The sequence below is a fragment of the Balaenoptera borealis genome, assembly GCF_965194805.1.
Source record: "Balaenoptera borealis genome assembly, contig: HAP1_SCAFFOLD_1414, whole genome shotgun sequence".
NCBI lineage: Eukaryota > Metazoa > Chordata > Mammalia > Artiodactyla > Balaenopteridae > Balaenoptera > Balaenoptera borealis.
In genome coordinates, this window is record NW_028122809.1 from 1 (window position 1) to 21,909 (window position 21,909).

The 21,909-nt window shown below is 36.3% G+C and overlaps 1 long non-coding RNA gene across 4 annotated transcripts in view; it reads right to left on the minus strand.

Annotated features, from left to right (window-relative positions):
- Window positions 1-7,428: 7,428 nt before the first annotated feature.
- The window catches only part of LOC309622021, a 40,650-nt gene continuing 26,169 nt past the window's right edge, over window positions 7,429-21,909 (minus strand). For 2 of the 4 annotated variants that reach the window (XR_014240435.1, XR_014240436.1), the window contains 2 exons: window positions 18,098-18,181; window positions 16,317-17,818 (listed from right to left, as the gene is read on the minus strand). This is a non-coding gene — a long non-coding RNA (uncharacterized lncRNA). Of the gene's footprint in view, window positions 8,912-12,852; window positions 14,349-16,316; window positions 17,819-18,097; window positions 18,182-21,909 lie in introns of those variants that run through there. The other 2 variants (XR_014240433.1, XR_014240434.1) reach the window with 2 other exon arrangements.

A 21,909-nucleotide genomic window follows, 5' to 3' on the forward strand; every position in this document is an offset into this window, starting at 1 on the left:
ACCTCTTTCATTTACTACTGATATTGGAAATTCCAGGTACTTCATTTTCAGTCTTGCTTGCCCTTCCTTCACGTGAACCTGACCTAGTGAAGCCTCATCCAATCAATAGCATTAATTGTAGGTTATGAATAAGGAGCCAGAAAGCCAAGGGAGTAAATTAAGCAAAGGATTCATTCTCCAAGTGATTAATTTGAGGGGCAAACTGTTAGGGCTTTAGCAGTTGTGCCAGTATCTTGGACTGGCACCAGTGATACAAGCTGTAGCTGTTTGGGTTTAGTGTTGACAGCAGCAGAATCGAATCTGTGGGCCTGCCTGCTATCTAGACTCTTCTATCCCATTCATTTCTAAGTCTTGTTCTTTTGTGCTTTAAGTAAATTCTGTGAACTCTCCCATATTTTTCAATGTATATTTTATACTTAATTCATTCATTGTTAATTTCTCATCCTTGCAAAAACAAACAAAAAAGGCAACTCTGATACATGATTATTTCTTCTTTTTTTCATTATCAGTCTTGCCAAAGATTTATTAGATTTTAAAGAAAAAATGTTTTATCACATAATCATTTTTTATTTTTTAAATTATTCTCCTATTTCATTTCTTCTTATTTATTTGAATATGATGTACTCATCTTTTTAAGTTTTTTTTAATGTGCACTATTACTGCCTTTATTTTCATTCTTCCTTTTCTCATGAAAGCATTAAAATCAATTTCTCTCTCTCTCTCCCCCTCCCTTTCTCTCTCTCAGTGTTCTTCAATGACCCCTTTGGATTCAGTCTGGAAATTTGGAATTTATTACTTTTAATATTTTTTGTTTTAAATATTTTATAATTTCTCTTGCTGTCCTGTATAAGCTATGAGTTATTTAAAAACATGACACTAGCATATCTATACATTAACATATATTGCAAGCTATTATGTTTCTGCTTATGAGTTCAGTTTCTTTGTAATCATTGATTATAATGATTTTGTGGGATTTATTGAGACTTTCTGTGTTTCTTATACAATGTTTTTATTTTTAATGTCAATGTTAATAATCTATGTGTCCAAGGCAGTACATAGTACATATCTTATTAAAAAAACATTCCTTTTATTTTTATTCTTTTAGTCACATTTTTAACACCTTGATTATTCTGATCAGTTACATCTATCAGTTCTCAAGATAATTATGATGAAACCACTATTTTAGGATAATTAATTTCTGTATTTCTAACAAATTTTGTCTTACAGATATCAAGACTATGTTATAAATGTAATATATTCTTACTAAATTATTCTTTTAGCTATTTGTTTTTAATCTTCTATGTTATTCTTAATCTTGAGTTATATTTTATCTGATATGAAATTGCCCTCTTGGGGTATCTGCTCCACATTTGCCTTATATCTCTGTATACATCTTTTTAAGCTTAATTTTTTTTCCTTTTGCTTTGTGTCACTTCCAAACAACACATTGTTGAGTGCTTTTTGAAATCCAATCTAAGAATTATCTTAAACTTAAATATGTGTTCTGTCAATTTAGATAAAAGTAAATCTAAATAAAATCTTTATTAATCTTGCTTCCCATATAATGTCTTCCTCCTAGATTAATTTTACTTCAGCTGAAGTACTTTTTGCAATTTTTTTCAGAGCATGTTTCTATGAGATAATGTATTTGAGTCTTGTGCACTTTAAAGAAAGTATGTATCCAGTTTAACATAAGATTTATTATAGAAACTTATGTTCAAAGTTGTTTTTCTTCAATATTTGGTTTATATAATAATCTTCTTTCATCCAGTATTTTAGATAGATGATTGATGAAGTATAATTCTTGATTTTTATAGGATATACATTTTGCCTCTAGAACAGTTATTTTCAAGTTTGAATTTTTAGAATCATCACTAGGGGACATTTTAAACATGTTTGGTTCTCATGGAATCAATGTATTTGATTTTCAGTGCATCCTTTGAAGCAGTATTTCTAAAATTCCCTAGGTGATGCTAATATAAAGCTATGCATGTAAAACAATGCATGGAAGCCATTAACATTGTGTCTCCCTCTTACACTAGCTGCGCTTTTTTTTTTTCTCTTATGTATCCTATTGAGACCATTTTATGCTCTTTCATGTGAGGTCTTTGGACTTTCCTCCAACCCATAAAAATGTCATTATTTCTGTGTTCTTATGATATGCCAAGTACAGAGTTAATTTCTTCACCTGCAATTTTATTTTCAAAAAATTAATTGTTAAGTGCTGGCATGCCTACAAAGATATATTTGTTTGCCAACAATAAAATATTGGTATATGATCTAACATTAATGAATACATACTGTCACCAATTCTTTGCATCAATTGAGTGTCCTGCAAGTCAATTCAGTTCTGACACTAAATACCTTGGAGTTAGTGTCAGGTCCTACAAGTTAAATGGCAAAGCATCCAACAAGACTACACTTACTTTAGACTACAAATTCTTGGATTCCCATGACCCTGCTTCAGGTGATAAAATTTACTAGAAAAAATTCACTAAAAGTGCTACACTTATGACTATCGTTTTATTATAAAGGATACACTCAGGAACACCCAAATGGAAGAAATCAGTAAGGCAAGGTCTCAAGGGAGGAAGGTGGTGCAGAACTCCCATCCCCTCTGCTTGTAGCATCCAGGTATGCCACCCTCCCAGCACATCAATGTGTTCAGCAAGCCAGAACCTACTGAGCTTCAGTATTCAGAGATTTTATTTGGGTTTCATTAATTAGAAATGATTGATGAAATCATTGACCATGTGATTGAACTTAATCTCTAGTCCCACTCCCCTATTTACAGTTTGAGGAATAAAAGTGAAAGTTTCAACCCTCTAATGAAGTGCTTGGTCTTTCTGGCATGGCCAACCTTTCCCTCAAAACTATTGAAACTAAGTTTCACCATGAGTCATCTCTTAGCATAAATTCAAGTATGATCTAAAGGGGCTCATTATGAAAAACAAAAGAACTCCTATCACTTAGGAAATTCCAAGGGATTTTGAAGCTCTGTGTCAGGAACTAGGGACAAAGAACACATTTATTATCAATATTTATTATATCACAATGAATAACATAATAACCCAAGAAATTCCGGCTTCTCTTTATACTCTGCTTTTGAATAGTGCTTGTATGAAAATATCAAATAATTGCAATTAATCAACCATTATAATGTTATTAAGTCTTTGTTCTACTGTTCTGAATACAGAACATAAAAGATATTATATGACTAGACATTCATTTCCTTCATAATCCTCCACTTTAAGGAAAATGGATTGCATAGATATAATTGAGCCTTGTTCATTTTACTTTGCCTATATATAAAAACACAAATTTGAGTAAAATGTCCCTTTTACTGAGAGCAGCTGACATAATTCATTTTTTAAAATGACATGGATTGATGGGAATGTTGTTCTATTTAAATGATTAGTAAGTTATACCTTATGAAGAATGGAGCATATCTAAGAAAGTATCTTAACTTTTTATCAAAAGGAAATTTATCATTGCAGATTCAATTGGGAAAAATGTTAGATGGCAACCTGAGTCCTTTATATCTATTGATGTTGGAAGTTCTTTGGCTAAGTCAGGATATAAAAATAACTCAAAAGCTATTTTAATGTAGCCAAAGGTTTTTATTTTTAAGAACTCATTTCATGCCTTCTCTAGACTTCAATTCACAATGATGTTCTTTTAACTTGGAGTCAGTCCTGCATAATGCAAGAATTGAATATGCCCTTTAAAGACATTTCCAAACCTGAAGTTCTTTGATTTTAAAATATAAATGTGTTATTTAGTGTCAAAGATGCTTGTTTTCTTCTCCTTGCCCTATCTTACAAAGGATACCAATTTAACTCTTTAAACAAAACCCTAGCTCTACAAAAATATGGTCAAAATTCTGGCTCTTGGAAAGGAGCCTTTCTTTATACTTCACTGACTCTGAATCAACTCGACTTTGCTGTTTATCTGATCTGGCTCTTGTGTTGTAAACTATCAGAGGTTGGGTTTGTGACATTTGTAATCTCATGTATAAATTCCTAGTTCATTAACTGCATTGTCCAGATTCTATGTTTTCTAATTTCTCTTGCATGCTAAAATCACTGCCCTGCTCAGACTACAGTGAAATTACTGTTCCATCAGGACGTTTATTTTATCATCATTTAGGAACTCACCATCACACTAATAGTTTATATGTCCTCTGTATGTCAAGTTTACCTCTTTCTTTAAGTCCTCCCTATCTTCCTCTTCTACCCATGACTGGATTGAAATAATGAACTTGAGTTTTGCTTTGATCTTGGTTTATGATACTAATGTTCTACCAATTCTTCCTCTTGTGTCTCATTTCCTGTTTCATTCGGCTATTTAATATATATTAGTATGTTTTACTTCACTTTGTAATGCTGATCTGATTCTTACATATGTGAAGTGACTTGAAAATTCCCATTTTTTAATAGATGGCGTGCTTATTCCCCAATTCTGCATTTTCCTAACTTGAAGAGTATTCCATTCAGGGCATCTTTTTTAGAGGAGAAGGAACAACTTTTCTGACTGGTGAATGTGGGGGAACTCAGCCTGCATTGTCAGCCCATTTTTCCCATTCCTCTCTTTATTTGGAGCAGGGATTATCTAACTTTCTCCAGTAAGGACATTCTCTAGGCTACTTTAGTTCTTTGGGGAGAAGGTGGAGATAGTTTCCTTTGTCTAGACTTGACTATGACTAGCTATTTAATGAGCTATTCACATTTTTCACATTCAGTGTCTATACAAATTCCAGTCCTCCATTTGCTTCATGTAAAGGTTTCTCATCTCACCAATAAAATCTTTTCTTTAAAACAGTGACCACCTCTATACTCTCAGAAGTCTTGCATAAATAAAAACACTCTGATAAATGATTTTTTTCATTTAATCTTTACAACATGATTTTGTAAAAGGATTATATCATCTTCAATTTGTAAATAAGGTTCAAAGAGTATATATAGTTAAGTGGGTTATCTAGGATATTATACCAGATATGAAAACGCCATAGCGTGCTGTACCCACCTATGGCAAGGAATTTTTCTGCTAACCTGGGTCTATGCCAGCTTCCTGCACTTATTAGACAAGTCATTTTAGACAAGTGTTGAATTCATTTGCTGCCTTTTCCTCCCTCTGTAAATAATGAACAGCAAAACCTGTCCTATGTAAATTTCAAAGTCGTATATACTTAAGAAAATACGTAGATGCACTTTGTATATATGATCAATGTTATTAAAAAGATGAACCAGAGTCCTTTAAAAATTACCTACATAATAAAAATTGCCTTAGAGTGAGCAATGTTAAGTTCTTTAATAGTATTAAAGTTTATATCAACTCATGAGTTGGTTTGTTATGAAAATCAAATAGTTATTATACCAGGAGTTTTTAACTTAGAGTTCCACAGATGGAATTCAGTGAGTCCATGAAGTTGGATGGGAGTAAAATATTTTTAGTTTTTCTTAACCTTGACCTTAAATTTAGCATTTCCTTCAATTACAAAAGTAGGTAACAAACCACAGTAGCATAAACAGCAACTGTCACATTTTTCCCTATATAATCACAAAATTTTCATATTTATATATTTGTCTTAGTGCTTATCTTTTGATTTTTTTAAGCCTAGATTCCCATCAGAAATTGGCATATAAAACAAGGGCTTCCCATGCAGATTTGTTTTGGAAATTGATCCTAGGGAACAAGAGTGGGGGTTTGGGAAGAGTGAAACAAGGAGTGACGGGAAGAATACACACAGCAATGGGCAGTGATGCTCAGTTCCTCCAGGGTGTTCTGAAGATACATCTAGTAACACTCAAACCCTACTGGTCAAGCAGTTGCTTCCGGGTGTGCTAACTGTTAACCTCTGAACACTTCCAGATTTTCAATGAGTGAGAGTCCTGTGACTTCTCAGGAGTCCCAACCTGTTTAGAGTTTAGTTAAACTACTCTATAATATTGTTGCCTTGGCGTCCACTCTGTGTGGCCAAGAGTAATGCAGGGGCCTTGAATGGGAATGTGGGACTTTCCCACATTCCCTAGATCACAGTTGGCAGAGCCATAAGTAAATGTAAATTCCTGATGTGAGTTCCCCAGCACACCTGGTGATAAACAGTCTCTCCTGCCTTCTGACTCCTTCCTCTTGTGCACCCCTTAAAGAAGACCCTCACTCACAAAATAGATTTGAGATAAAAAGATCTACAAGAATATCTAGTTTAAGTTTAAAACATGAATGTGAATTAAAACACAAGTAACTGTCAATGTTCCTTTCTGAACGTTCTTGAAAACACCCAACAGATACTTAAAAAAAAAAAAAAAGACCCCCACTGAGCTTACCAAAACCCCACTCTTTGGGGCTTGAATTAACCAATTCACTCTTAGTCAGAAAACTCCAAATCACTCCACCTAATAGGGATCCTAATAAAGATGTGTGCCTTAGGTACAGCTGCTAGCTCTCTGTCGGCACCCTGCCTTTACCTTCTGTGTGGTCCTTTGAGGCCATGGACCTCCTCCAGGACCTGTGAGTAATAACCTTCTCTATTTTACTTTCCCTTGTATTGAAACTTGGCTCACCCTCCACCACCTCAGGGTTCTACTTAATAAATGTTAGTTTAACAAAAAATCACAACACAACTGTAGATTTCAGAGACAGTGCTGGAACAGAAAGAAAGAAATAGTTGTAAAACTGAGGAAAAGGCCCTATCTGGTTACAACGGCATTAAACTAGTTGTCATAGCAATAATTAGAGTAAAATATAGGCTCAGAAAGTGTGAGACAGGGCAAGAGAGATGTCTTCCATAACTTTAGACTTAGGATTTTATAGATCTACTTTCTTCCTTTTTATTTACAGTAGCTATCAGATCCTTGCTACAAGAAAAATAAAATTAGCTTCGTCTCCTAATTTTTGCCGCTAGTATTATATTTCTTAGAGTTTACTTCTGTATTCGTGAATAAGTTTAGATTTCTACTACTTGTTTTGTCAGCTTTGACTCAGTTATTATAAATGAGACATGCATTAAGCATTTTTATTTTTTCCTATATATTTTTCTTATTTTTCTCCCTCTTTCTTTTAGACATATCATTTCCACATTGTCAGTATTTGTAATGTATGCATTTCATTCTTTCATCCTATCCCATTTTGGTTTTAGAACCTAAGATCTTTTTTTTTTTAATAGATCTTTATTGGAGTATAATTGCTTCACAATACTGTGTTAGTTTCTGTTGCACAACAAAGCGAATCAGCCATATGCATACACATGTCCCCATATCCCCTCCCTCTTGGACCTCTCTCTCCCATCATCCCTATCCCACCCCTCTAGGTCATCGCAAAGCACTGAGCCGATCTCCCTGTGCTATGCTGCTGCTTCCCACCAGCCAACTATTCTACATTTGGAATGGGACTTGAACTTAAAAGCTTTTGTACGGCAAAGGAAACCATAAACAAGATAAAAAGACAACCCTCAGAATGGGAGAAAATATTTACAAATGAGACAACAGATAAAGGATTAATCTCCAAAATATACAAACAGCTCATGGTACTCAATATCAAAAAAACAAACAATCCAGTTAAAAAGTGGGAGGAAGACCTAAATAGACATTTCACCAAGAAAGACATACAGATGGACAAGAGGCACATGAAAAGATGCTCAACATCAGTAATCATTAGAGAGATGCAAATCAAAACTACAATGAAGTATCACCTCACACTGATCAGAATAGCTATTATCAAAAAATCTAGAAACAATAAATGTTGGAAAGGGTGTGGTAAAAAAGGAACCCTCCTGCACTGTTGGTGGGAATGTAAATTGATACAACTACTGTGGAAAACAGTATGGAGGTTCCTTAAAAAACTAAAAGAGAACCTAGGATCTTTAATTAAATATATTAAATAACCTGTGGCATTTATTTTGCTAAAATTTCCAAAGTTTTACTTGAATGACAAGAAATACTCCTTTTGTCTTTTCTTAGAAGTCTCATATTAACAATATTCTCTTTGATATTGCATGTTCAAGTAATTTGTCTGTAGTGATTTTATGTAAAAGACAAATAGCTTGGATATTAATTTCTTTATTCCCATGAGAATGCTGTAGATGTTACTCCACTAATTTTGGTCATTAAATGTTGCTGAACTCATTAGCTTTTGCTTTATAACAAATCACCTCAAAATCTCAGTGGCATACAACATTAAATAGTCATTTTTCATGCCTCTGCTGATAGGTGGAGAGTCTACTGATCTAGTCTGAACTCAGCTGGGCAGCTCTGATGATTTTGGTTAAGATAATTTTCATACTTACAGCTGGCTTAGGTCACCTGATCTAGGGTGATCCTGGATGTCTCTTTCATCCACATGTCTCATTCCACATGTCTTTATTCCGAGGAGGATCCATCCATACCGGGAGAGATCAGGCTGCTAGCCCAGCCATGTTCTTCTCATGGTGATGGTATAAGTGCAAGAGCAAATAAGTGCGATTGTTACCAACCCTTTTGAGTCAGGCCCCAAAAAGTGTCCTCCTGCTTGGTGTCTTTAGAACCAATAGAATGAGAAAGAGTTTGGTTCAGAAGGAAAGCTTTATTCTTTGATCAAAGAGTGGAGAGGTGCAAGCCTGAGCTCTAGAGGACACACTCTCCCCGAAAGGCTGTGAGCAGGCTGCTTTACAGGGTTCTTGTCAGAGGGGAGAGGAGGGAGCGGAGTTCTCTCCTGATGGGCACCGCTGCACTGCTCACATTCCACGTGGCGGTGCCAGCACGGCGTCTCTGACGTGGCCTGCCACCGCCATCTTGAATTGCCGTGCTGTGCTCAGCACTTTTGTACAAGGTCCCGGCCTGAGCTGACGTGTCAGCATAGTCGTTTCACACTAGGAACCCTGTCTGAGGTGCCAGGTGTGAGGCCTCCGCATGTGGCCCCCTATGAGCAAGTAAAACTGGATGAAGCACAAAGGAAAAGGAAAAAAAAAAAAGGTTAGATTTTATTACCCAGATTCTATTTTTATTTCCCAGGAATTTTAATGGGCTTTGTTGGTGAAAAGTCCCTCCTGTGTCTTTTGTCCTGCTCCTCATTCTTGAGGAGCTCTGAGGGAGCGAAGTCTGTCGTCTGTATCTGCTTCTTGCTGATCTGGGGCGTCCTCATAACCTCGGGTAGAGAAGCAGAACTTCTCTCCAGCTACTTTTAGATATGTTTGATTGTCACCAGGCCTCAGCCCTAACTGTTCTTACCCCTGAGGGACTACCATTTGTCTAACCTTTTGGAGACAAAGGACACCAGACAATTTAAGACACATAGCCCAAATACTAGCAAGAGAATAATGGTCATATGTCAAATTTTTCTTAAAAATGAGGGTATCTAGATCTTTTGCCTGTAGGCAAAAGTATGCCCTGATGTTGAGGCTCACTGCCAAGGACTGAATATCTCTGGTGACACTTTTGTTGTTTTTTGGAAAAGAAGCTTCAGGCCAGAGAGAGGTTCACATGAGTAGTCAAGGGAGTCCATTGCCCCACGTTGTCACTCTGGAGTTTGGGGCTCAGGGGCCCCCTTCACTTGAGTGTGATGTGCCCATGGAATAATCCCCTGCAATTCCAGGGCAGAATGGGTGGTTAGGATCGCGAAGTGTGGTCCGTTCCACTTAGGAGTGAACTGATTGTGGGCTGCCAGTTTTCCAGGTTTTTTTGGTACACCCAGTCTCCTGGCCAGAAGGGGTGTTGGGCCAGGTCAGTGGGTGCAGGCAGCACTAAGTTACCATATTCTATGAGAGCTTTCATGGTTTCACCTACCTGGTAGGCATACTTGAGGTATAGGGGGTTCAAGGGGGCTAAGGTGTCCCTTAGGCTTGGGGAATGGGTCTACCATACATGAGTTCAAATTCACTTAGATTTAACTTATCTCTTGGGGCTAACTGCATGCAGATTAGGGCAATTGGAAGCAACTTAATCCAATTTTCTTGAAGTTCCTAACATAGCTTGGCTAAGGCCCATTTGAAGATCTCATTGCATTGCCCTACGTTCCCTGATGTTTGGGGTCTTCAGGCTGAGTGAAAGTTCCATTTTATTCCCAGGATACTCATTATCTCTTTCATCACTTGAGACACAAATGCTGGACCATTATCATTTTGTAGGGACTCTAGGAGCTCAAACCTGGAAATTATTTCTTTTAAGGCTTAGCCACTTCTTTTAATGCCTTAGCCACTTCAGCTGCCATTTCAGTTCTAGCAGGGAATGCTTCTATCCACCCAGAAAATGTGTCTACTAGCACCAAGAGATACCTGAAATTGACTGGTACTCTCAGCATGATGGTGAAATCTGTCTGCCAACCTTCTCCAGGATATGTCCCTCTGGTTTGAATGGGCCTTATCTGAGAGCTTCTGAGGGGGTGGGGGTGGGGGTCTGGTGTTGGAGTTGGTCATTATGCAGATGAAGCACGTCTCAACTATGCAACTAATTATACTTTTCATGACAGGAGTTACGATGACCTCAGCTAACCAGTTGTTAAGGGCTTGCCTCCTATACTGAGTTCCTTGATGAGCTTCCCTGATGGTTTGACAAGCTTCAGTTTGGGGGAAGAATCATGGCCCATGTTCTTAACGAGCCATCCATGGCCTTTGGGGGCTTTGTCTAATTCTTCCTTTGTGTAGATTGGGGAATAATTGAATGGATCCAGCCTTCGAGGTATGAGGGTAGTTGACAAGTTACTGACTGGTTCTAGGGCCACTTTTTTGGCAGTTGCTTCTGCCTTGTTTTTTCCCTTTAATAACTCTGCATCCCCCTTTTGAGACTCCTACAATGAATCACCGCCACCTTTTTTTTGCTGTGCTGCATCTAAGAGCTTAAACTTAAGCTTAAGCCATGCTTAAGCCATGTTATACCTGTTTATTCTCTTCAGTAAGCATACCTCTTTTCTTCCAAATAACCCAGTATATGTGTAAGGTGGCATAGGCATACCGAGAAACCTGTGTAAACATTTAAGATTTTCTTGGTCCAGAGATGAGACCTCTGATCAGATGAGGGCTATCAGCTCTGCCTTTTGGGCAGAAGTCCCCTGGGTTAGGCTTCTTGCCTCTGTGACTTGGGTCTGGGAGGTCACTATGTATCCCACCAACCTTTTTTCCTCTCTCATAAAACTGCTCCCATCTGTGAACCATTGTTCTTTGGCATTCAGGAGAGGCTCGCTTCCTAGTTTGGGCAACTGGAATAGATCATGTCTGTGGTTTCTATACAGTCATGCTCCAGGGGCTCTGTTTCCATGGGTAGCAGGGTGGCAGGATTTCTCATGTGACATATTTTTATTGTAGCCACTGGGTTGTCTATAAGCATAGTCTGAACTTGAATAGACCTTCCAGGGGATGGCCTTCTGCTCCCTTAGAACTTACTCGAACCTGGTGGGGAGTCCATATAGTGACTGGCTGACCAAACATTAACTTTTCAGCCTCCTTTAGCAGGGTTGTAGTAACAGCTACTTCTCGTAGGCAAGGAGGCCATCCCTTAGTGGTTCAAGCTAACTGTTTAGAAAAACAAACACCACCCAAGTTAAGAGGTCCCAGTTTTTGAGCTAATATTCCATGGGCGATTCCCCTTCTCTGATGAATGTAAAGGTCAAAGGGTTTAGCTAAATCTGGGAGGACCAGGGCAGGGGCCTGAAATAATTGCTTTTTGAATTCTTGAAAGGCCCCTTTGCCTTCTGAATTCCATTCAAAAGGATCATCATCCTTCCTTTTCAACTTTTCATATAGAGGCCTAGCTATTATACCATACTTAGGGATCCAGATATGGCAAAACCTGGCTATCCCCAAGAAACCTCTAAGCTGTCTTCTAGTTTTAGGAGGGGTGAGGCTACAAATGGCTTCTTCTCTTTTCTGGGATAGGCTTCTCTGACCTTCTGTGAGAATGAAGCCTAGGTAGGTCACCCAAGTCTGTGATATTTGAGCCTTTTTCTTGGACACCTTAGATCCTTTATGGGCTAGGTGTTTCAGAGCAGTTATAGCATTTTTGTCAAAGACCTCCTTAGTAAGGCTGACGATCAGGATGCCATCTACATACTGATGGAGGGCTCCCTCTTCCAGATGTACCTCTTTTAGGTCTTTAGCTAAAGTTTCCCCAAAGATGGTAGGGGAATTTTTGAAACCTTGGGGCAGGACTGTCCAGCAGTATTGTTGTTTTTATTGCGTGTAGGGTTCTGCCACTCAAAAGCAAAAGTCTCTTTTGACTCTAGGGCTAAGGAAATACAGAAGAAGGCATCTTTTATTTTAATTTTTTAAATTTTATTGAAGTATAGTTGATTTACAATGTGTGAATTTCTGATGTACAGCAAAGTGATTCAGTTATACATATATATATTCTTTTTCATATTCTTTTCCATTATAGTTTATCACAGGATATTGGATATAGTTTCCCGTGCTATACAGTAGGACCTTGTTGTTTATCCATCCTATATATAATAGTTTGCGTCTGCTAATCCCAAACTCCCAATCCTTCCCTCCCCCACCCCTCTCCCCCTTGGTAATCACAAGTCTGTTCTCACAAGTTTGTTCCTGTTTTGTGGATATGTTCATTTGTGTCATATTTTAGATTCCACTGTCCAGTTTTCCCAGCACCACTTATTGAAGAGACTGTCTTTTCTCCATTGTATAGTCTTGCCTCCTCTGTCATAGATTAATTGACTGTAAGTGCATGGGTTTATTTGTGGGCTTTCTCTCCTGTTCCATTGATCTATATGTCTGTTTTTGTGCCAGTACCACACTGTTTTGATGACCGTAGCTTTGTAGTATAGTTGGAAGTCAGGGAGCCTGATTCTTCCAACTTCGTTCTTCTTTCTCAAGAGTTTTTTGACTATTCGGGGTCTTTTGTGTTTCCATATAAATTTTCAATTTTTTTGTTTTAGTTATGTGAAAAATGCCATTGGTAATTCAATAGGGATTGCATTGTAGATTGCCTTGTAGATTGCACTGTAGGTTGCCTTGGGTACTTTGGTCATTTTAACAATATTGACTCTTCCAGTCCAAAAACATGACATATCTTTCCATCTGTTTGTGTCATCTTCAATTTCTTTCATCATTGTCTTTTAGTTTTCAGAGTACAGATCTTTTGCCTCCCTAGGTAGGTTTATTCTTAGATATTTTATTATTTTTGATGTTATGGTAAACGGGATTGTTTCCTTAATTTCTCTTTCTGATATTTTGTTATTATTGTATAGAAATGCAACAGATATCTGTATATTAATTTTGTATCCAGCAACTTTACTGAATTCATTGATGAGCTCTAGTAGTTTTCTGGTAGCATCTTTAGAATTTTCTATGTACAGCATCATGGCATCTGCAAACAGTGACAGTTTTACTTCTTTTCCAATTCAGATTCCTTTTATTTCTTCTTTTCCTCTGATTGCTGTGACTAGGTCTTCCAAAACTATGTTGAATAAAAGTGGTGAGACTGAGCAACTTTGTCTTGTTCCTGATCTTAGAGGAAATGTTTTCAGCTTTTCACCATTGAGTATGATGTTAGCTATGGGTTTGTCATATATGACCTTTATTATGTCAGGATATTTTTCCTCTATGCCCACTCTCTGAAGATTTTTTTATCATAAATGGATGTTGAATTTTTATCAAAAGCTTTTTCTGCCTCTATTGAGATCATCATATAGTTTTTATTCTTCAGTTTGTTAATGTGGTGTATCACATTGATTGATTTGTGGATATTGAAAAATCCTTGCATCCCTGGGATAAATCCCACTTGATCATAGTGTATGAGCCTTTTAATGTCTTGTTGCATTCGGTTTGCCAGTATTTTGTTGAGGATTTGTGCATCTCTGTTCATCAGTGATATTGGCCTGTAATTTTTTTTTTTTGAGATATCTGTGTCTGGTTTCGGCATCAGGGTGATGGTGGCCTCATAAAATATATTCAGAAGTGTTCCTTCCTCTACAATTTTTTGGAGTAGTTTCAGAAGGATAGGTGTTAACTCTTCTTATCTTCCTTCTTCCTGCTGGTTATGCAGCCTGCAATGAGTGGTATGTGCATGAGAGCTCTCCCTTCAGGGGTTTCCTGACTCCATTTTAAATGAGGTTTTCCTTTATTTATTTTCACATTTTCCCTTTTTTATCAAGCTTTTTCCTGGAAAGCATTGCTTGTCAAGAGTTAGGTTGTACATATTTAGTGGGTTTTATCCCTTGGTGCCAGGAATGACCTTTCTTGGTTTTCATGTCTCCCATCTGAGGGAAAGCGCATTGTGATTTGAAACCATTTTAGTAACAAGGAGGGACAGGAGGGAGAACTTTCAGCTGTTTCCCATTTAAAGTCTATATCCTTTCAAGGTCATAAACATTGGAGATCATCTCAGAAGTGTGAAGCTAGCATCAATCTAATGAGTATGTCATTTCTACAAAGGATAGACAGGCAACAGGTACAGAACTTAAAAATAATTATGCAAAGCAGAATTAAAATTAACATGACTAGTCCAATTTGTATTGTGCTTGTTTCTTTATCATGTGTAATTAAATTTTTACCTCTCCAGAGATATTTATTCGTGTGCAACTTGTGGTATTTGCTATTGTATAAATGCCTTCTTGTTCAGCAAGTAGGTAATCAAGGGCTACACAATTGTCCAAAACTACTTTAGCCAATGAATTAAGTGATTGTTGTTGGGCTGCTACTGCTTTGGCTCTGGAATCGTCCAGCTCTCCTGCTGTCAAAAAGAGATTTCTGATCATGTGTTCACTGGCACTTATTCTGACCCAAAGGAGAAAGGCTCTCCCTGTGGAGGCAAACTCAGAGTCATATATTCCCTTAGTATTTCCCATTTAAGGGGCTGTGGAGGCTTAATGGGGTGGATCGATGGGAGGTTTCAAAAGCTTTACTTTGTAGCTGATATCAAGGGGATGCTGGGTGAAATTAGGAAGCACTTGAGACAAGTGAAAAAATTTATTACAGGGTGGACTGAAGGGTCACCACTGTTGTTAATGGATGGGAGTTTCTGGTGGCAAACCCAACAATTAGATAAGTATCCTTTTGTAATAGATTGAGAAATACAAATGAGAGCATTGTCTGTCTGAGAAAAGGAGGGAGAGAGACTAGGGTAGGAAGTAACCATGGGAAAAAAGTAAACAGGCCTGGTAAGGTCATATTGAGAGAGCTATCTCATTCAGCGGTCATGTGCTTCGATTCCCGGTAAATTTGATTTGAAGGTTCCCAGTGCACATAGGACTGTATATCAGATGGAGCCTTCTTTAGCTATATACTGTGTATCTAAGGCTTGAGTCTCTGATGTTTGGGTGCCATCTGGGTAGTGAGGAGGACCTTGTATAGTCCCTTCCAAGGAGATATAGGGCAGCATTTTTTCTTATTGATTCCAAAACAGAAAGGTGTGAGAAAATGGGGAACTGTTTAGTTTGGGAATCTGTAGTCAGATACCTGAGGAAACCGAAAAGCTTAGGGTCTAGTTCAGCTTACAGATGTATAACAAAACCTTAAAGACAATTAACAGGACAAGAATCTAATATTTACAAACGTGCAAACAATTTTTCTCTCCATAATTATTCCTCCTTTTGTCAAAGGTAATCATAGTAGAAGTAATTTGAATTAATTTGGGCCTGATTATTGACCCAAATGCAGCAAGAATAGTAAGTGACCACATAAGCTCTTTTAAAGAATACTTTCCTGGAATCTTGTAAGCAAGATACTAGAGTGATTTTTCCAGGCAGTTTCTTAAAATTGGTCGTATCTGAGTGTATGTATAGCTTTCTCAAATATGACATTCCAGTCAAAGACTTGATAATATAGCCAATATTTCCAATTGTTTCCTGTTTCAAGGAGAACAGCTTCTTATTAAACTCATGCAAACAACTGTATTGACATTAAAAGAAAAATACTCATTGACAGTTTCTGAATATTGAAGGGATCAGGCAGAGAGAAAAAGTAAATGCTTCATCTTTGTTTACAAAGGTACATTTTATCAAATTGCTGAAAGTCATAGATAGCTTAAGAGAAAAAGCTTTCTTAAATCTGATAAATCAAAACATTAAAAAAATCAGCAATTTCAAATAAAAAGTCATACAAGAAATTATAACCATCTTCCTCAGTTTATTTAGTCCCATGTAACTAATTCTTGTTGATTTCAATCTTTTGTTGGAAGTTTTATGAAGCCATCAGTTTCTCCATGAGAGTTCCAAAAATTTTTACCTAGTTCAGTGGTATGATTAGAAAAGTTATCAGAAAGCTCTATTCCAGAATACCTGTCAGAGCCCTTTCCATGAATTTCTCTGTAGATGAAGCACTTGTGCAAGGACACTTTCGTAAAAGCATCAGAGTAAAACAATAACTGTAAGGAACAAATAATTTTAAAATAGCCACAGTTAAAGATCTGATGAGAATTGCAATTTATGAAGAAATTTGGTTATTTCTGTGACACATAACACTTTAAGATAATAACTAGAATTACAAGTGATAATAGAACATATCAGATTTCTAGGACTTTCATACAATTCTGGAATACTTATATTAATAACATGTCCACACAAATATAATCTAATAAAGGTTTAGCATCACTTACTTGACAATGTTTCCCACATAACTTAACAAATCAATTAAGCCTAATTAGTGTAACATCTCTCCTTTTATAAGGAGAGAGAACACATCTTTTGAGATGTTCCAGAGGCCCTCTGGAACATCCCAAAGTTAGTTTGAGGTCAAAAAGACTTCATTTACAACTTGATTTTTTTTGGGGGGGAGGTATTTGTCAAATACCAAAAGGTTTCAAAACACCTAGTCAAATAGGATCATAAGTCATTGTGAAACTATCCTTAGTTATCTAGGTGACCAAAACAACAATTAAAGACTTCACAGGAAAACATAGAAGGTTGCTCCACAGAAATGTAGAGCAAAACTTAGCTCTTTTATTATCAAGATGACTAGTTTCCTTAAGTAATCAAAGACCTGTGTAAACAGTGTGAGGCACAGTTGGTAAAACATAAAATCTTTGCTTTTAAGCAGATTACTTATAAAGGTAGGGAAAAATCTTTCATAAGATTTTCTTATATCAGGAGCAGACCAATAATAGTCCAACGAAACTTTGTTCTTTAGCAGATGAAAGAAAATTAAGTTCCGGTTTTATCTAAGTACACTATTGATCTTAAAGGTTAATTTAAAAACCCTTATAACCAATTTGTTCAATCTTATTCAGCTTGATCATACATAAAATTCCCTTCCCAGGATTCTTTTTCCACAAACCTTCTACAACTTTCTATATCCATTTAGCTTTTGTCCTATCTTTTTTTCTTTTCTTATTCTGGAGCAATCATTTTATTTTAGGACAAATTTTTTTTCCCGTATCAAAAATGCATCTCCATTATTTATACCTTCTTTCACTGAAAACTCATATCCTACTTTTCATATACAGTCATTTTCTTTCATCCTTATTATTTCTAGTAGTTTTGTAAAAGCAAACAAACAAAACAAAAACCTTTTAGCTCTTTTACAAATCAGGTTTGTATTTAAAATTTTTTCCTCCTTTTTTTTGCTGACAATTTCAATTTCATTAGTTCAAATGTTATCTTCTCAATTTCAAAAACTTACAAAGCTTATCTAGGAAAGAAATGATGCGAGGTAGTTGTTATAGAATAATTACAGATTTACTCTTATAGGAGAGAATAACTGTCTATTCACTATATTAAATGAATGTAAATTCCTTCTACATAATATAGTTAAAATAAAGCATATACTTTTGGAAATTACAGTATGAGATTCACTGTCTTACCTCTGTCTACAGTTTCATCCTGACATTGCTCTGATAGAGTGAATGAATGAACAGACAGAGGCAACAGGATCCCCACATTACTGCCGAAGAGCGTTGTCCTAAGTTGAGTAGACAGAATAAAGATTTGAAAAATGGGAAGACAACTTCCAAATTGATGGCAGATCTATAAATCTGGGAAACCACTACCAGAATTCCCAGCCTTGCAAGTAATTATAAGAAATGGGAGAATTTCTTTTATACAAAGGTTGCTGCCTGGCTACAAATCTGAAAAGATCAGGTAACAGGTATGAGCATATTAAACAATTATTGCAGTCTGACCTTGAGGAATTATCACTGAGTTTGAACAGGGCAGAAAGGGTGGTTGTTTTTGAACTGACCTTTTCAGCTGGCTGCACAAACCATTTTGTGGCTCAGTTCATTGTGGTAGAAGAGCAGTAGCTTTCAATCATGCTGAATCATTCCTTAGTAAGAAACATAGTGTATATTATGTATATACATACATACATATGTGTATATATACTTACATATATAAAACCATCTAAGTAACAAAAATAAAAGTTTACCCTCTTGCACTGTTGGTGGGAATGTAAACTGATACAGCCACTATGGAGAACAGTATGGAGGTTCCTTAAAAAACTAAAAATAGAACTACCATACGACCCAGCAATCCCACTACCAGGCATATACCCAGAGAAAACCATAATTCAAAAAGAGTCATGTACCACAGTGTTCATTGCAGCTCTATTTACAATAGCCAGGACATGGAAGCAACCTAAGTGTCCATCAACAGATGAATGGATAAAGAAGATGTGGCACATATATACAATGGAATATTACTCAGCCATAAAAAGAAATGAAATTGAGTTATTTGTAGTGAAGTGGATGTACCTAGAATCTGTCATACAGAGTGAAGTAAGTCAGAAAGAGAAAAACAAATACCGTATGCTAACACATATATATGGAATCTAAAAAAAAGGTCATGAAGAACCTAGGGGCAAGACAGGAATAAAGACGCAGACCTACTAGAGAATGGACTTGAGGACATGGGGAGGGGGAAGGGTAAGCTGGGACGAAGTGAGAGAGTGGCATGGACATATATACACTACCAAATGTAAAATAGGTAGGGGGAAGCAGCCACATAGCACAGGGAGATCAGCTCAGTGCTTTGTGACCACGTAGAGGGGTGGGATAGGGAGGGTGGGAGGGAGACGCAAGAGGGAGGAGATATGGGGATATATGTATATGTATAGCTGATTCACTTTGTTATAAAACAGAAAATAACACACCATTGTAAAGCAATTATACTCCAATAAAGATGTTAAAAAAAAAAAGATCACACACTAACCAAAAAAAGTTTCATAAATTGACATGTATTTCCTATTTTTAGTGTATGCCATGTATGTATTCTGTTTTGCACCTTATGAAATTGCTCTCTTTTATTTATATATATGGATAGTAAATAAATCTATAACAAATCTATTTATAAATTATAGATAAAATTTAAGATACATATTATCAATTTATTTATATAGACAAATACAGGTAATATGTGTATCATAATTAACCAGTAGTATGTGAACACAGTTTGAAAAACAAGAAGTTATAGTAAATCCTCTCACAGGAAAAGTTATAGTAAATCCTCTCACAGGAAAATGCTTTCATGGGAGTTCCACTGTTTCTCATCTTCCAAAGCGGCACTAGCTGCTTTCTTTGAATTCTTTCATCATCAGTACATACAGTTTATGTGGAGTTAATTTACGCTTATTACTCTATATGTTTTGACACTTTCTCTTTGGTCTATTTTGTATTCTGAGCTCTTTTCTCAACCTTTTAAATTATTTGTAATTTTTGCTTTCCAGTGAAAACTAGGAAGCAGGCAACTGTGAACTATCTCTCATATATTAGGATCCTGCAGTAGATTAGAAAAATTATAAATACGTTAAAAAATTTTTAGAAGTATGTTCTTCCTCATAATAATCTTTTTTCAATGTGGCATAAAACATGTTTATTAAGAGCCCCAAATAGCCCTTGTCTCTGCAAAAATTAAAAAGCCAAAACTAGACAAATTTATGTTTAGCAATCAGTATCTCAGTATACCATCCTATCTGGAAATGATTTAGATATTCAATGAATATCCATTATTTAATGTAACTTAGTATAAACTTTTATCTTATTTATAATTTTTAAAACACTTGTTTTTAGCGACTATGCTTCGGTTAGATATTAAATAGTTAACCATCATCTTAAGTTGTTTTTCTTGTTGACAAATTCTGTGACAGAAATAGCACAACCTAATTTTATCAGTAAACCCAGGTAGAAAAAGTTGTATATTTGCATTATATTCAATATTGATGACTCTGAAGACATGCCTTTTTCATTAAACCAACAAATTTAAGCTAACTTTTATTTCTCAAAGATTACCTCAGATCATATGAACTCAAAAAAACATTTGGGTTAGTTTCTGTGTTTCTGAGAGTATACTTGATTTATATAAACACTTAATGTTTCTTTAGGCCAATTAAATAGTGTTCTTTACAAATTAATTTTGACAATGCCACCTAGTGGTAGAAAAATATTATATACTTATACACATATAGACTTACATAATATACAGACAGACGCATACATCTTACAGGTTTTGTTTTTAATAATTTTAGCCATGTCTCAGGTAGAAAACTCAAAGGAATAGTTGCATCCAAATTGTGTTTCTGGCAGATTCAGTAAGTTAAGTTTACTTGCTCAGATGGCCAAAGTTTTTTACTAAAGATTTTTTATTTGCATGCTGTAAGTCATTTTGTCTTAGAAGCTTCTGTGTACCAATCAAAGAATGTATTCCATTGTCTCTGAGAGGTTTGGGATACTCTTTTTTAAGGGTGCCCCTTATAAATTTTATATAAAATAAAGATTCCCCAGAATGGCCATTATAATTCCAAATTATCCAAAAGTTCATCCATTTTTTCAGAAAGGCACAAGATCCTGGTCCAAGGACTAGGTGGATCCTATCTTGCCTTTGGATTCCCTAAAACACCTTAATTATGATGGGTCCTGTTTTCCAACAGCTGTTCTAAAATACCAGAAATCACATGTTTTTCCCTCTTTTGAACAGAATGAGTGACTTACCAAGAAGGTTCATAAAAACAGATCCCAAATAAAGCTGGCGAGCTCAAAATGCAAAGAGACTGGAGCTCAGATCCAGGAGAGACCCTCAAACTCCAGGATTAGGGAGAAAGCCCTGAGCTCAATGAGCTTTGTGGTTACTAGCATTTGTTTGCTCACGTGCCTAGGAGTTGTTGGGGTCTTCTTTGGCTCTCACTTTTGATTACCAAATAATATCAACCACAGAAATAAAGTAGCCCATTATTTTACCAGCAAAATGGATTTATTCAGAAATAGCAGAGAATTGCAATTCAAGACAGGCAAGCTGGTGAGTCAGGTAAATCTGAAGAAACAGAGGGAAGGTCTACTTTTATTAGGTTTTGGAAGGAAATTGGGGAGGGTTGTTTTGAATGAAATTTCACTGAAGAAGAACAAGAGTTCAAGATTGCAGCAGTTTCTTATTGGCTGCAAGTGGTGGTTAGTGCGTTTCTGCTGGGGCAGGAAATGCTGCTGGGGCATTTCCTTCTTTTTCTTAAAAGCGGGAGATTAAATTCCCTTGTGAAAAATGTTCTCCCTTGTACCAGAAGAAAAGTAACATTCTTATCATCAAAGTTAAGAAGTTGAGACTGAGAAAACTTTATACAGAGAATTCTATACGAACAGACCTTGTTAAAGTCTTATTTTCCTTCTTCCTACTGGTTATGCAGGCTGCAATGAGTGGTATGTGCATGAGAGCTCTCCCTTCAGGGGCTTCCTGACTCCATTTTAAATGAGGTTTACCTTTATTTATTTTCACAATATCTACAAATGATAACTTACAGAACTGTTTTGCCTCTGCATATTGTGGACTATAAATGTCCCTTCTGAAATTAAAACTGACATATACACCCTACTATATATAAAATAGATAACTAATAAGGACCTTCTATATAGCACAGGGAACTCTTCTCAATATTCTGTAATGACCTATATGAGAAAAGAATCTAAAAAAGAGTGGATATATGTATGTGTATAACTGATTCACTTTGCTGTGCAGCAGAAACTAACACAACATTAAATCAACTATACGACAATAAAATTTTTTTAAAAATCT